Below are 13305 nucleotides of genomic sequence, written 5' to 3'. Positions count from 1 at the left end.
AAGTCGACAATACGACGTAAATTCTGCCAGTCTTTGAATGAGTCAGCGCCGTTACCATGGTTACATGATCTAAATTGTACAGGAAATTGCTCCGAGATGGCACCCTAGTGCCAAAACACTCCTAGAGACCCACTCTATCAGCTAGGATAGCGCTAGAAATGTTGGACTCAAATGTACACAGGACTTTTGAAAATTGAAAGTGCCCAAGCGACTACTTGGCCTGGCATGAAGGAAGCATTTATGCAACCAGTTGGATTTTAGGTGTTTTCCACTTTGGGGTCGGTCTGATCTACTCACCACCCATCGCTTCAGGAGCTGCATCTGGGCCTTGATTCATAGAGGATAGTGGCGCTCCTACGGATGCGGAAAACTCGGGCCTCCAGCCCAGTCTCACGCAAACTGTGAATGTTTTCATTGAAGTGCAGAGTGTTTCATGTTTGGAGAGGCTCCTCGCCAGACATGTCGAAAATGTTCTAAGACCAAGGTTGAAATAGTGGTAATTTCTTTTCTAGTTCTTGTTCTTCTTCTTCTCTGTTGACCTTATGTCCAGTGCTCAACTGCAGTGTACCAGACATACAATTTGGTATGAGTAATGCTTCACTCATTCAATATGGCGCTACTGTTCAGTTTACATGTGATCATACATACTTTCCGTGGGGGAATCCATCAGCTACATGCAACCGTTATGGTACATTGAGCTCAGTGCCGATATGTTATAGTAAGTGTAAATTACTTTCTTTACTGGAAAACCTGGTGTAAGCGACCTCTTGGTTTAGCGACGATGTGCTCTTCACAACCGCTTTTCCATGCACCAACAGTTCTACACAGACGCTGTGGGACCTGGTTCTAAAGACCACCTGACTTTAACGACCGGTTTTGTTTGCACCATGGGGTGGTCACTTAAACCAGGTTTTACTGCACAGCTAGCTAATACATGAGCTGTGATCAGATTAAACCAACCAGTAGCTTTTGCCCAAAAGTAGAGCAATCCTGTTTTGTAGAGTTGCGCCGAACTGGTCGTTTTCAAAGAAGAAAGGAGAGGGATCCTTGCTGATTCGAGTGTCTCGTGTAATCCCAATGCGGCTCACCATCAGGTCCCGATCATGTGGCCTTGAGGTTTGGTACTTCGCCTCAAGAAGGCTCCAATATCCTATGCTGTGCGCGCGGTGTGGCACTCTGCTTTTCGTCAGGCGCACAAAAAGAAAGCGTGAAGCGTTTTAAAATTGTGAAGGGGGAGGATGTTGGGTGGAGTTGGTATGAAAATGTCCGTTATTGTAACAAGCGCTGAATTGACCCCGGAAACCCTGAGTGTACCAGCACAGAACGAATGTGTGAGACGATAGCGCATGCCTGGTGTCATGGTGTGAAAGCCCAACGCACTTTGAAGTCAGGTGCAAAGCAAAAGGAATTGATCCTGTATGCCTGTGCCTTTCACAATCAGCAGAAACACTGAAATTGACTAAAATTGTTGAAATTGAATATTAATTTTACTTCATGACTGGACTGATGTCATCATGTACTATGGCACTGCTGGTTTACTTGCATTTTAGCTGTTTGGCCGGAATGGATGCTGCTCTGCGGACTTTGGTGAACTTTACCTGCGCTCGTGGTACAGCGGAAAAGGAACATACATACATTATCCATATAAAAATCGCTCTGTGAGCGGTTCTGAAAAACCTTTACTGGTACTGCCCCGTCGTAAAAGTAAGAAATTAGAACTGGCCCATTGTCCCCCCAAATGCGAACTGATCCACCTAAATCGCGAATGACGGGACCCGAACGCACCAGTAGCACGAGGTCGGGAGGGCACAGGATCACGGCAATTATCATAGGGTAACACCAGTAGTAGCAGTAGAATTTATTATTTTGATAGGGAAGCCTACCGCTAGTACAGTACATGGCCTATGGTCCGGACCAACGTCCCCATCTGCATCCACCGGTAGGAACCTCGTGCTACTGGTGCGTTCGGGTCCCGTCATTCGCGATTTAGGTGGATCAGTTCGCATTTGGGGGGACAATGGGCCAGTTCTAATTTCTTACTTTTACGACGGGGCAGTACCAGTAAAGGTTTTTCAGAACCGCTCACAGAGCGATTTTTATATGGATAATTTCAGCTCTTTTTCTGTTCCCTCCCCACCCCAACCCCGAAGGTAAACATGATGACCACGCGCGCGATGTACTGTATGTAGCCATGCGACTGCAATAACACACTGATACATACCAGCCCTCCCCGCCTGGCTACCCCGCACACAGATACACAAACATGTGTATGCACACGGCACACACACGTGGCCACGCACACATACGCACATGCACACGACACAAACAGGAAATTCTTCATGTATAATGCCATGCAAAGCAGTGGCCACCGTACTTGAGGAAGTCAGTTGTGAAACAAAAATAATTCAACTACAGCGTGTAGACAAGCTGACGGCCAAAGCACAACATAGCAAACATGACATTTGCCCAAGGATTGCAGTTTGCAGACCATGCCATGGAAGCAGCGAATACAGAATGTAATATCATACAAAGTGACAAGCAAGGACGTGGCGTGGCCATCATACACCAGAAACTTGCAGAAAGTCACATATCCAACAGATAGAGAAGTGAACAGCAATCTGATACAGCCCACACAGGACAAAGCGGACCTGATACTCGTCCCAGGATCGCAAGTGGCAAACCCTTTTCAATGCATAACATGCAGGTGTACGTTAGACGCATGAACATCTGACCGTGTCGCCAGCATACAATGTCATCACATGTTTACCCCACAAGTTACACACATGCACAGGAGAAGCACAATAAAAGCAATAGAGAAGTACGATGTGGTTGCTGAAGCATCTTCACACTTCAAATTTAGACTTCAATGTGGTCGTCACGGGATGATAAACCTGCAAGATACAAGTGATGAAGAAAGAAAGCAGAAGGTCGTGAGGTAGGCTATGAGACACCACAAACGGTTCACCTACTTCTGAAGTACATTTCTGTTCAGGGCTAGTGCACTCACACGGAGAATTGTCATAATCGAGCATTTCCCAAACTGAGAAGTGCAATGAAATCCACTTGCATGCACAGGAGCAATTTTGCAATATTATGATGCTCAATTCGACACGATCTGCGATGCTGCGTGCAATGTGCCCTGCTGTCATGATAGTGACAGTCACCGCGGTATGTTTTGTCAACGTCGCCCGTGCACTCTACTGTCAAGTCCAAAGTGCTCACATACTTGGCAATGTTTTTGCAGTGATTAATTTTTTCCTAGTTATGTCACGGGTAACTTTAATGAAGTACCCACAGGCCGTGTCGATCTGCACATCGTCCACTCTCTCATGTACTTGGCCTGCTTTGTCTGTGTATCCATTTCATGTGCGATCCACAAAATCGACTAGACAGTGGGTGCAATACGCTCTCTACCTGAAGACGTTCTTCTGGCGACATCTCGCCATGTACTTGGCCTGGCTTTGTCTGTGTATCCATTTCATGTTCGATCAACAAAATCTCAATGCACTACAGAGACTAGACAGTGGGTGCAATACGCTCTCTATCTGAAGACGTGAACCATTAAATTTTTTGGAAAAGTTATACGTACACCTGAAACGTAATGAAGTACAGGAATAGAGAGAGTGACTACAGGGGCGTAGGAGGGGTTTTGGAAGTGGTACGACCGAAGGTCGGTGCGGCCAAAGGCCGTGTTGGAGGGGGGTCCGGGGGACCTCCCCCGTGAAAATTTTGTAAAAAGGACACAAAATCCTGCGTTAAACGCGTTCTGGCACACTTCTGGCGTAGTGTGCAGTCGAGTCGAGTACAGACTCAGTACTCAGTAGATCTACGACTGCAGATGCATAACAGATCTACGACTCAGTACGAGTAGATCTACGAGTCTAGCAAGGTCAAAGTCTGATGCGCATATACATGTATGCATCGATGGATCCTGATTTTTTTATTACGGTTTTGCACGTTCCGGACGGACCACACTTTTCGAAAAGTGGTACGGCCATGGTCGTACCAGTCGTAGCGGGTGCTACGCCCCTGGACTACAATACGCTCTCGACCTGATATAGTGATAACGTGAGTACAAGACACTCTCCACCTGATAACGTGTTAGAAGGTAACATGTCTACAGTCCCACCGTACCCTTCCGACACGACTGTGGACCATTAAATTTTTTGGAGAAGTTATACGTACACCTTAAACGTAATGAAGTACAGGAATAGAGAGAGTGACTACAATACGCTCTCGACCTGATAACGTGAGTACAAGACACTCTCCACCTGATAACGTGTTAGTAGAAGGTAACAGGTCTACAGTCCCACCGTACCCTTCATCATTCCTCATTCACCATCGCGCGATACCCTGGCACACACTGGCAACATATCAATGGGGTGCCTTACCGTCGTCTAGAAGAGACGTCTTCGCAGCAATATTTTCCCTCCTGCGCATTCAGTCGCCGACGCGACAGCGTTCACGGGGCCGTTCCAGTTGCGGAAGACATTCGATTCATCGGGCCAATTCAGCAACAGGGCCGTGTACACACACAGGGGGCAGAGGAGAGACATTGTTAGTGGACAAGAAATATGCAGTGGCAAGTGGCGAGTGCCGCATGGATGTCAAGTTGTCATGCACAATTCAGCTATTACTTACGGTCCAGCCAGTCCTGCCATTGCTCGCTCGTCCTCGTTCCTCCTCGTTCGTCTTCCTGCACGTCTGCACTTCTCCTGCCACCGTTGGCTTTGCGGTACGGGGGTGCCGGAAGGAATTCCCACCATGTATCCATGTACATGAAGTCCCACCATGACTCTCCATGTACATGTCCACGGCCACGTCAGCAGTTTGTATAGTACCGGAAGGAGTTCCCACGATGTCTCCAAAGGCCTAGAGCGGACGTCTTTGCAGCAATTCTTTTCGCCCTGCGCATTCAGTTCGCCGACGATGTCTCCAAAGGCAAAGGCCTAGAGCCTAGTAGAGGGGACGTCTTTGCAGCAATTCTTTTCACCCTAGTACCCTGCACATTCACTCCGCCGACACGACAGCGTTTACGGGGCCGTTCCAAGTGCAAAAGGTCCACGTCAGCAGTTCTCAACTATTTCGCGTACGGGATAGTCGCCGCGACAGCGTTTAAGGGGTCGTTCCAGGTGCAAAAGGTATCCATCAATGGCACTTTGCAGTATGGGGTACGGAAAAGGGGCCTCCTCGTTCGACTTCGTCGACTTCTGCAGTTCTCCTTCCCGTCAGGGGTACCGAAAGGGGCCTCCTCGCAGTTGTCCTTGCCGTCAGGTCCACGTCATGCAATTCTCAACTATTTCGCGTACGGGATAGTCGTCTTTGTCGTACGCGACATCGGCGTTTACCGAGTGGCATTGGCACAAAGCAGACCGTTGACGGAGTCACGTGTCAAAAAAGTATCAACAACGTGTCAACTACGTGTCGACCACGTGTATAGCGGTACACTCAGCGGTACACTAATTCTCGTGCCATTCTCGTGTCACAAAACTGGAACATCGAGTACCAGTATGGAAAGGCTTCAGACAGGAAGCCTTTCCAATGTGTATATTGTTCCCGGTTTGAAAGTCGAGACACGACTTTCGTGACTTGGAAAAGGAATAGAGAGCTTCAAAGTCCGTCTCTAGCTGATTTTTCGAGTGCTCCTTGTGTATTTTGATGGTAATAGAAACTTGTCAGACCAAAGTCAACGCGGCGGTAGACGTACAGTTTTCTTGGGGATGTTTTCAGTTGTTTCGTTTCGTATTTATGCCAGTGTTGTGATGGTAAAGTGGAGAGGATGACTCTCTTCCTCTAGACTTCATTCGGCCACCTTTGCTTCGTTCTCAGTGAAAAGACACGCTGGAAAGAAGGTCGATTTACAAAAGTATGTTGATTTTCATTGTACCTGATGACATTCCATTATTAACTGTGTTAGTTTAGATGTGAATTGACTAACCCCGAAGCCCCCCTCCCTCAATCCACTGAATTCACATACATGTATGATCGCACTTGTGATCAGCCATGCCCCCCCCCCCCCCCCACACACACACAGACGCACACCCAGGTGGTTTTTGCAGGATCCTTGCACACATGGTTTTTGTTCTCATGGTCTGTGTTTGTACCTGATCTCTTTTTTATGACTGAAGGGCTGACCGGCATAAGAATTTGCAGGGCACCAACAATTATCACAAGAATAACTGAGAGGCTATTCAATTACACTTCAGCAAAAGCACTGTGTAGCAGTCACAATGGCACAATTCTCTCTGAAGCGTCGTTCCACGATGGGTGCTCAATTGGCTTGGCAGACCGTAACAGAGTGGCGTGGAGAGGATTACCTCTCAAGAATAACAAGGCGTTGACTACAAATGCTGTCCCAGTAGACCTGTCCCAACTTTTTCACGTAGTGTGCGAGATACGTAAGTCTACCTTCATTCTGTTTAGAAGAGAGACTTCTTTCTTTACACATACAAGCTCATAGAAGAGCTGATAACGTGGTTATAAAACCCTTTACGAGCCGTAAATAGGATAAATGCATTGCATTTGAGGCATTGGATTGTGACAGAGTTGGAGAACGGCAACTGGCGGAGCAGAAACCTCAACATCAGGCAACACCATCACCCGAATCATCGCGTCCACACACACCGAACAAAAGAAAAGAGAGCACGAAGTCGAAATGCAGGATGCGGGCTTCCTTTGCTTCCTGTTGTTGTTGTTGTTGTTTCAAATCTTTATTCTCGCGATGGCCTGTGGCCAATAAATGCATTGCATTTGAGGCATTGGATTGTGACAGAGTTGGAGAACGGCAACTGGCGGAGCAGAAACCTCAACATCAGGCAACACCATCACCCGAATCATCGCGTCCACACACACCGAACAAAAGAAAAGAGAGCACGAAGTCGAAATGCAGGATGCGGGCTTCCTTTGCTTCCTGTTGTTGTTGTTGTTGTTTCAAATCTTTATTCTCGCGATGGCCTGTGGCCAATAAGAGATAATAATTATAGTAAGATTAGTATGATGCGGAAACTTCATGGCTAGCAGTGATCAAACTAGATGTACAGGTGAGCGTTGCTCGTGCACGAGCAGATTGATTTGAGCAGCATGGTTGATATATTTTGCTTAAACAAAGCTGGTGATTGAATATCGCGTAACGTTGATGAGAGGCCATGGAAATAATGGAGAGATTTGTACAGAGGGGAACCCAGGCAGTGGTCGGTTCTTGCAGTTGGCAAATGGCAAGTGCGAGTGTACCGAAAGCTAAAGCCTGTATTGGCACGATTTGGGGTTGCAAGCATTAGAATATGAGTTGGGCGAAATTGTGGTGGATGGAGTGAGAAAACGCTATGTGAGCGCATTCCCTCCCTGGAGGAACATGATTGTAAAATGCTCGTGCTGAAACTTCATGCCCATTCCCTCGCAATGTATAGTTGGAATATATCGTCCTCCTAGGCATCCAGTCCTCATGTTCACCCAATGCTTAGAACGCCTGCTCATGATAGAAACTGTATTTTAGCTGGAGATTTCAATGCACGTCATTCCCACTGGAAACCTTCAGACCCTAACGACACAGCCGGACGCCGAGCCCTTCTCACACTCTTTACCACCTACGACCTCTGTGTAGAAAATACTGAACATGGTACAAGGCCCACACCAACCTCGAATTCACTCCTTGACCTGACTGTAACCAATCGGCGAGACCTCCCATAACCATCTAAGATTCTCTCACCTGTTGCTGATCACTGTCTGGTCATCACGTCCATCTCTCTGTACCCACATCACGTGAGCTTGTCACCAGTAGTAAGGAAAGCAAGTGGATCCGGGATATGCGGTGCATTAACCACTCCTTGTTCACCACACTTCTTCTGAGATATCCTCCACTTGAAAGAATCCAGGGTGGTGTGCATATCGACTACGTTTCGACTGTTTGGCACAACCATGTTATGGCTCTGTTCGACAAGTGCATGATATGGCGGCTCATTACTACCGGGCACAGGAACAAAAAACCCTGGAACAATGCCCATCTACAGAAGCTGAAATCAAGGCAGAATAGACTATATCGACAGTTTCTGAAACATCCCCAAGAGGATCAATTGCTCTTGCTGACACATCAAAATGGCTGAGTGCAATGGCAAGAAGCTGAAGTTAGACTGTGTTTTTCCTCGACTTTAAGAAACCTTTTGATCGTGTGGATCATCAAGCATTGCAAAATGCATTAAAGGAATTGCTGATAGGCCAGAAGTCGCCTGGCTCCAAAGCTTCTTATCTTAGCGGAAGCTGTCTGTAAGGTTGGAAGGACAGTATTCCTAAGCCAAGGTCCTCACCCGTGGAGTTCGGCAGTGATCGCATCTTGCGCCTATCATCTTATTATTTGTTAATTTCCTGCCCTTATTAATCACCTACTGCACCCCATGCTTCTTTGCTGACGATGTCACTCTTCTGTATGTACATGATAACAAGAATTCCCTGCAGTGGAATCAATCTCGTGTAGGGAGCGACATTTATGCCTACCAGCTATAGGCCAGCAACGTCGGTGGAGAGTACTCACCAGCCAAAACGACTCAGATCCGTAACTACAGTAACGACCACCCTATCCGGCTCTCTTCCCAACCTATCACCATCGTTGAAGCTGCGAAGCATCTTGGAGTGTATTTAACACCCGACCAGTCCAACACCATCCACCTTCAGACCATCCTGAAAGCCTCCCAACGTCGTGTTAATCTGCTATGCTTCATGGGACGGCATCTTGCCTCCACAGCCTTTCTACTTCTATATAAAGGTTTTGTCCGACCCGCCCTGGAACACGCCACCTCGGCCTGGACCTGTGCCATCACCAAAGCTGAGCTGGAGCGTTTAAATATTTACAAGCCAAAGTAGCTAGGAAGTATTTGCTACGTAAAAAAGTCAATGTAGATTGATGCGAAAAGAAATCCCAGTTAAACGCCCTTTGTGACTTAGAGTCGTTGCACTTTCGCAGACAAATATCAGCTCTTGTTACTCTATTTAACCTTATACATATATCTCTCGGACATCTTCAACATGTTCACCTTTCACTGTCTTCAAGTCCAAGAAGATCAAACAAACAAAAAACAAAACAAAATTCATGGTTCGCGTGAGACTCGGTTTCTCTATATAGAGGCATGGTTTTCCACATCCGTAGGAACGCCCCACCCTTCAAGGAACAAGGCGCAGATGCAGCTCCTAAAGCGGTGGGAGGTGAGTAGATCAGCACACCAGCATGTGGTCAAAGACCGAAAATCCCATTCACTGCATCCATGTTTTCCTCGTGCCAGGCCACGAGTTCCCAATTAACTGTGGGTCGCAGCTTGGCTGGGAAAAATCCTTCTGCTTCCAAGCAGGACTTGAACCTGGTACCCTCTGTTTCTCAATCATGGTCTTAGACCATCTCACTATGCGCGCAACAAACTTAACATCAATTATCACGATGTTCGTTTTTCTTCCCTCTTTTCCAACAAAGCCGCAATGCTATGGAATTGCCTACCGCCTTCTTTTACCTCTATAACCAGCCTCCTGAATTCCAGTATTCTCCCTATCAGCATTTTAGCCGATACATTCATTCCACTGACGGTATCCCAACTCCTTACTTACCAGTTGTTGTATGCCTAGATCTATTTCCTTAGCCTATCCTTGATTAACTGCTCCCTCTACATAAAGTTCTCATTTCATTCTTCTTGCAGGAGATCCCCTCGACAGGCGCAAAGCCTTTGGAAAATCCTTAAAAATATAAATAATACAAAATACAAATAATTAATATATTATAGTCTTGATGAACTGTTAAGCGGGATTCACAGAAGCTTTTCTGCGATGCGACACGCGATGCGACGCGATCTGCGATGGATGCGTGCGATGCGAACTCGCAAAATACCATTCACAGAAGAAGTCAGCGATGCGACAAAGTTTTGCTGATTTGGGTACGTCACCATGATATTCGCGCGGTTTGACACAACTTGTAAAAATTTATAGGCAACTCTTGCACCTTTGTACAACTTTGCTGTAGAAAAGGTCAAAATCGTACACCAAATCGCTTGTCGCATCGCATCGCATCGCAAAAGTTGAGCCAAGCTCAACTTCTGCGATGGCATGCGATGGCCCAGTTGCGTCAGTTGCGTGGGGTGCGACATGGCTGCGATTTGGGGTTTTCCCGGTTTCGCGCCTGTCGCATCGCGTGTCGCATCGCAAAAAAGCTTCTGTGAATCCCGCTTTAGTCATAACTCGTAACATAGTATTATTTCTTTTCTCCTAAAAAAAACGATTGGATCAATGACCTACTTCTATTGTTTGCCCATATTTTTAGCCTGCCTTCCTCGACAAGATGATCAAATGGAGTCTAAAACAATGGCTGATGATATCTCTTGTCGATATGATGGTAAGCACTGTGGAGCAGAACCAGTGTGCGGAAGCACACAAAGGCAAGCAAACATATTCAGGGGCTGAATTCTTGATAATCACTAGGATCTTTACAAATACCCAAACTGATTTTAAATCAGTATAATTATATTGCTCCTCGAGGAGCCGAGGAGTTTGATTTTAAGGTAGCTCGGGCCGTTATCGCGAAAAATATCGGCGTTCAAAACCACTTTCCGTCCGATTTTTGTTCAAAGTTTCAAGCATCATGAGGGCAAGCTGTTACTCCCAAAATTTCGCTAGTGTGCAAGCCACGTTATTATGTCAAGAAATAAGAGAAAAACCTACTTTTACAAACAGGAAATCGCTTTTCATTTGTTTCAATTTGGCAGGCTTGCACATGTACTAAACTATGATATAAGTACATTTCAATTCTTTCTTTGGAATTCAGGACCACTAGTATCACACATTGTTTAGGCAAATCCACTGGAATCAATTACGAGAGATGATCATTTCTTCGCATATTTCTGTAAACAGTGGGTAAACGAGTCCAATGAGCTAACATCATTTTGACATAACTGCATGATACTGATGTAGTGCGATGCAACTAGCAAGAAAATTTCAATCATTTTCAGGCCAACTTTGCAAAATTTAAATTTCAAAGCATTCTGGGCACCGTATCGTTTTGCGGTTCAGAATACCAGTTTCATCTCCTAACGCAGAAGCCTGTACTTTCAACCAGTGTATCTTTTGGCATATAAAGCTTCTGTGACATGCTCTGATACTATGGGAATTACTAACATGATTACATGAAGCAACAGATGGAAGTTGGAAGCATTTTATTGTCCTCAATGCAAACCTGTCTCTTTCTTAGAGAACGCCTTGTTCGGGCTACTTCGAAGGGCCATAACCCCTCCAAAGTGCCCCATTACGTACCCTAATACCTGTACAGTCGTCCCTCTCTAATCCGGCACTTGTTTATCCGGAACCCTTGCCAACCGGCGCACTTTCTGACGAAACCGATTTTTTTCGTTCAATTCCTGCATCCTAATCCGGCACTTGAATTCCGCCTCCGGCAGTGACTTTTTGAAACGAATCGCTCAAACTGCACGTAGTTTGATTTCATAATCCGACAGTCGTAAATCGCGTACCGTACAGGTGCACTCCTTGCCAGGCCAGGCTAGGCCGGTCTGGTCAGTGCCGCGCGTGCGCGGGGCAACTTCAGAGTACAGTTCAGTTGACAACTGTACTCGACCTCGCGCGGGAAAGTTCAGTTCGGTTGGTTGTTAGGACTTTTCCGAACCCTAACTCAATTTATACAAAGAGAAGGACCAAGGAACTACAAGTTACACTATAATGTCCACTAACATCACCAGTTACTAAACAATCAGCTTATGCGATAACATTGCACGACACTGACCGACGGTACTGATGTTCTACAACTAACTACAACGTTCGACCTGCATGATGTCGACTGCTTGCGTGGCCTTCTCAAGAGGGTCAATGTTGTCCAGGAGACAACGGCTAAGTAGTCAACCATACTTTCTTATTCTAGCAAGGAGTAGTGTTCTGCCAATTTTCAGGCGTGTGTGTGCGTGTGTGCGTGTGTGTGCAAGAGTACATGTGAACATGTTCTCTGTTTTACTTTATCACTTTATCACTGTGTATATTCCTCGAGAAAAGTTGAGAATATAAAGCCGTGCACCAAATACTTGGGTCGACACGGAAAAACTCTGCGTTTTGACGTATGATACATGCATGCAATTGGGTAGGGCCGGGTCAGAGGGCAGGATTTCTTAATCCAGCACCCTCGTTAATCCAGCGGAAAACGCCGTAGCAAAAGGTGCCGGATTAGAGAGGGACGACTGTATTGATTTTCTCATTCTGGACACTCATAGCATTGCAAAAAAAAGGTGTCAAACTGGTGAATTTTCGGAAAAAGTATTTCGGCATGAGCCACCTTAAAAACTTCTCTTTGCTTTTCGTTTTCACACTCCGGGAACCACTCGTCTTCCTTGTCATTGGTATCTTCCAGCATAGTCTAGGAGCCAAGTCAACAAAAGTCCAAGGAATAAGAAGTTAGTGTGACACCCTGTCCAGGAAGGATTTTTTGATGGATTTGGAATGGCATAACAACCAGCAAATGACACCTGAAAACCAGAATGTGCCAAAGTTGTCCGTTCAAGAGTTATGGCCTATTTACTAAAATTTCCATGGTTACCATAGCAACGTACATGTAAATTGCCTCTTTTTAGCCCGAGAGACATGCAATATGGGTCAAATAGATAATAAATGGCTGTCAAAGTCATAAGTGAAGATAGAAGTTCCCAAAACTGCCTTCAAAATAAGTGAAGATAGAAGTTCCTGAGGAGTCTTGTTGGGATGTCATCAAACCCAGGGCTTTGCAAGGATTAAGGGCTCCTAGGAGCTGTTCTACCTCGGCGGGTGTGGTTGTGCTTTGGGCAAGCTCTCTCTCGCCGGATGTTGGTAGAAGGATGTCGGGGACTGGCTCGTTGTCAACTGAGACGGACTTCTTGCTTTCTGAAATGAAGAAGCTGTTGAATGCTTCTGCCTGATCTAAGTTTGATGTGAGCTTCCTGCCATCATGGTTCAAAGCTGGCATTTCCTTTCTTGGTGAAATTCGAAGGGTCTTCATAAGTTTGTAGAGGTTTGGGCGGTTTGTATGGGTTTGGTCACAGTGGTTGTCGGCATTGGCTGGTTTATGAACGAATTTGGACTTGGCACTGCGGAGAAGAGTTGTTGTCTTGTTTCGCCTAGTTGTGAACTGGTCCCAGTCTTCAGCCGTCCGTGTGGAGGTATTTCCTGTATAACCTGCGCTTTGTACGGATATTATTTACCAGATCAGGCGTCATCCATGGGCGTTTTGGAGACACTGCAGATGATCTAGTCAACCGGAGTTGAGTGCAGAACTGGTGTGCGGTGCGAAGTAGAGTGTCACGCCAG

At 46.2% G+C, this 13305-nt stretch overlaps 1 long non-coding RNA gene across 1 annotated transcript; it reads left to right on the top strand.

Moving 5' to 3' along the window:
* Positions 1–630: 630 nt before the first annotated feature.
* LOC135828611 (uncharacterized) lies at positions 631–10363 on the top strand. The gene is made up of 3 exons (XR_010555725.1): positions 631–718; positions 6129–6398; positions 10292–10363. It is a non-coding gene; the product is annotated as an uncharacterized LOC135828611 (long non-coding RNA).
* The last annotated feature ends 2942 nt before the right edge of the window (positions 10364–13305 follow it).

The sequence above is a fragment of the Sycon ciliatum genome, chromosome 12, assembly GCF_964019385.1.
Source record: "Sycon ciliatum chromosome 12, ocSycCili1.1, whole genome shotgun sequence".
Lineage (NCBI taxonomy): Eukaryota > Metazoa > Porifera > Calcarea > Leucosolenida > Sycettidae > Sycon > Sycon ciliatum.
Note: the sequence above shows the minus strand (reverse complement) of the source record. Positions and strands in the feature narration are given on the sequence as shown.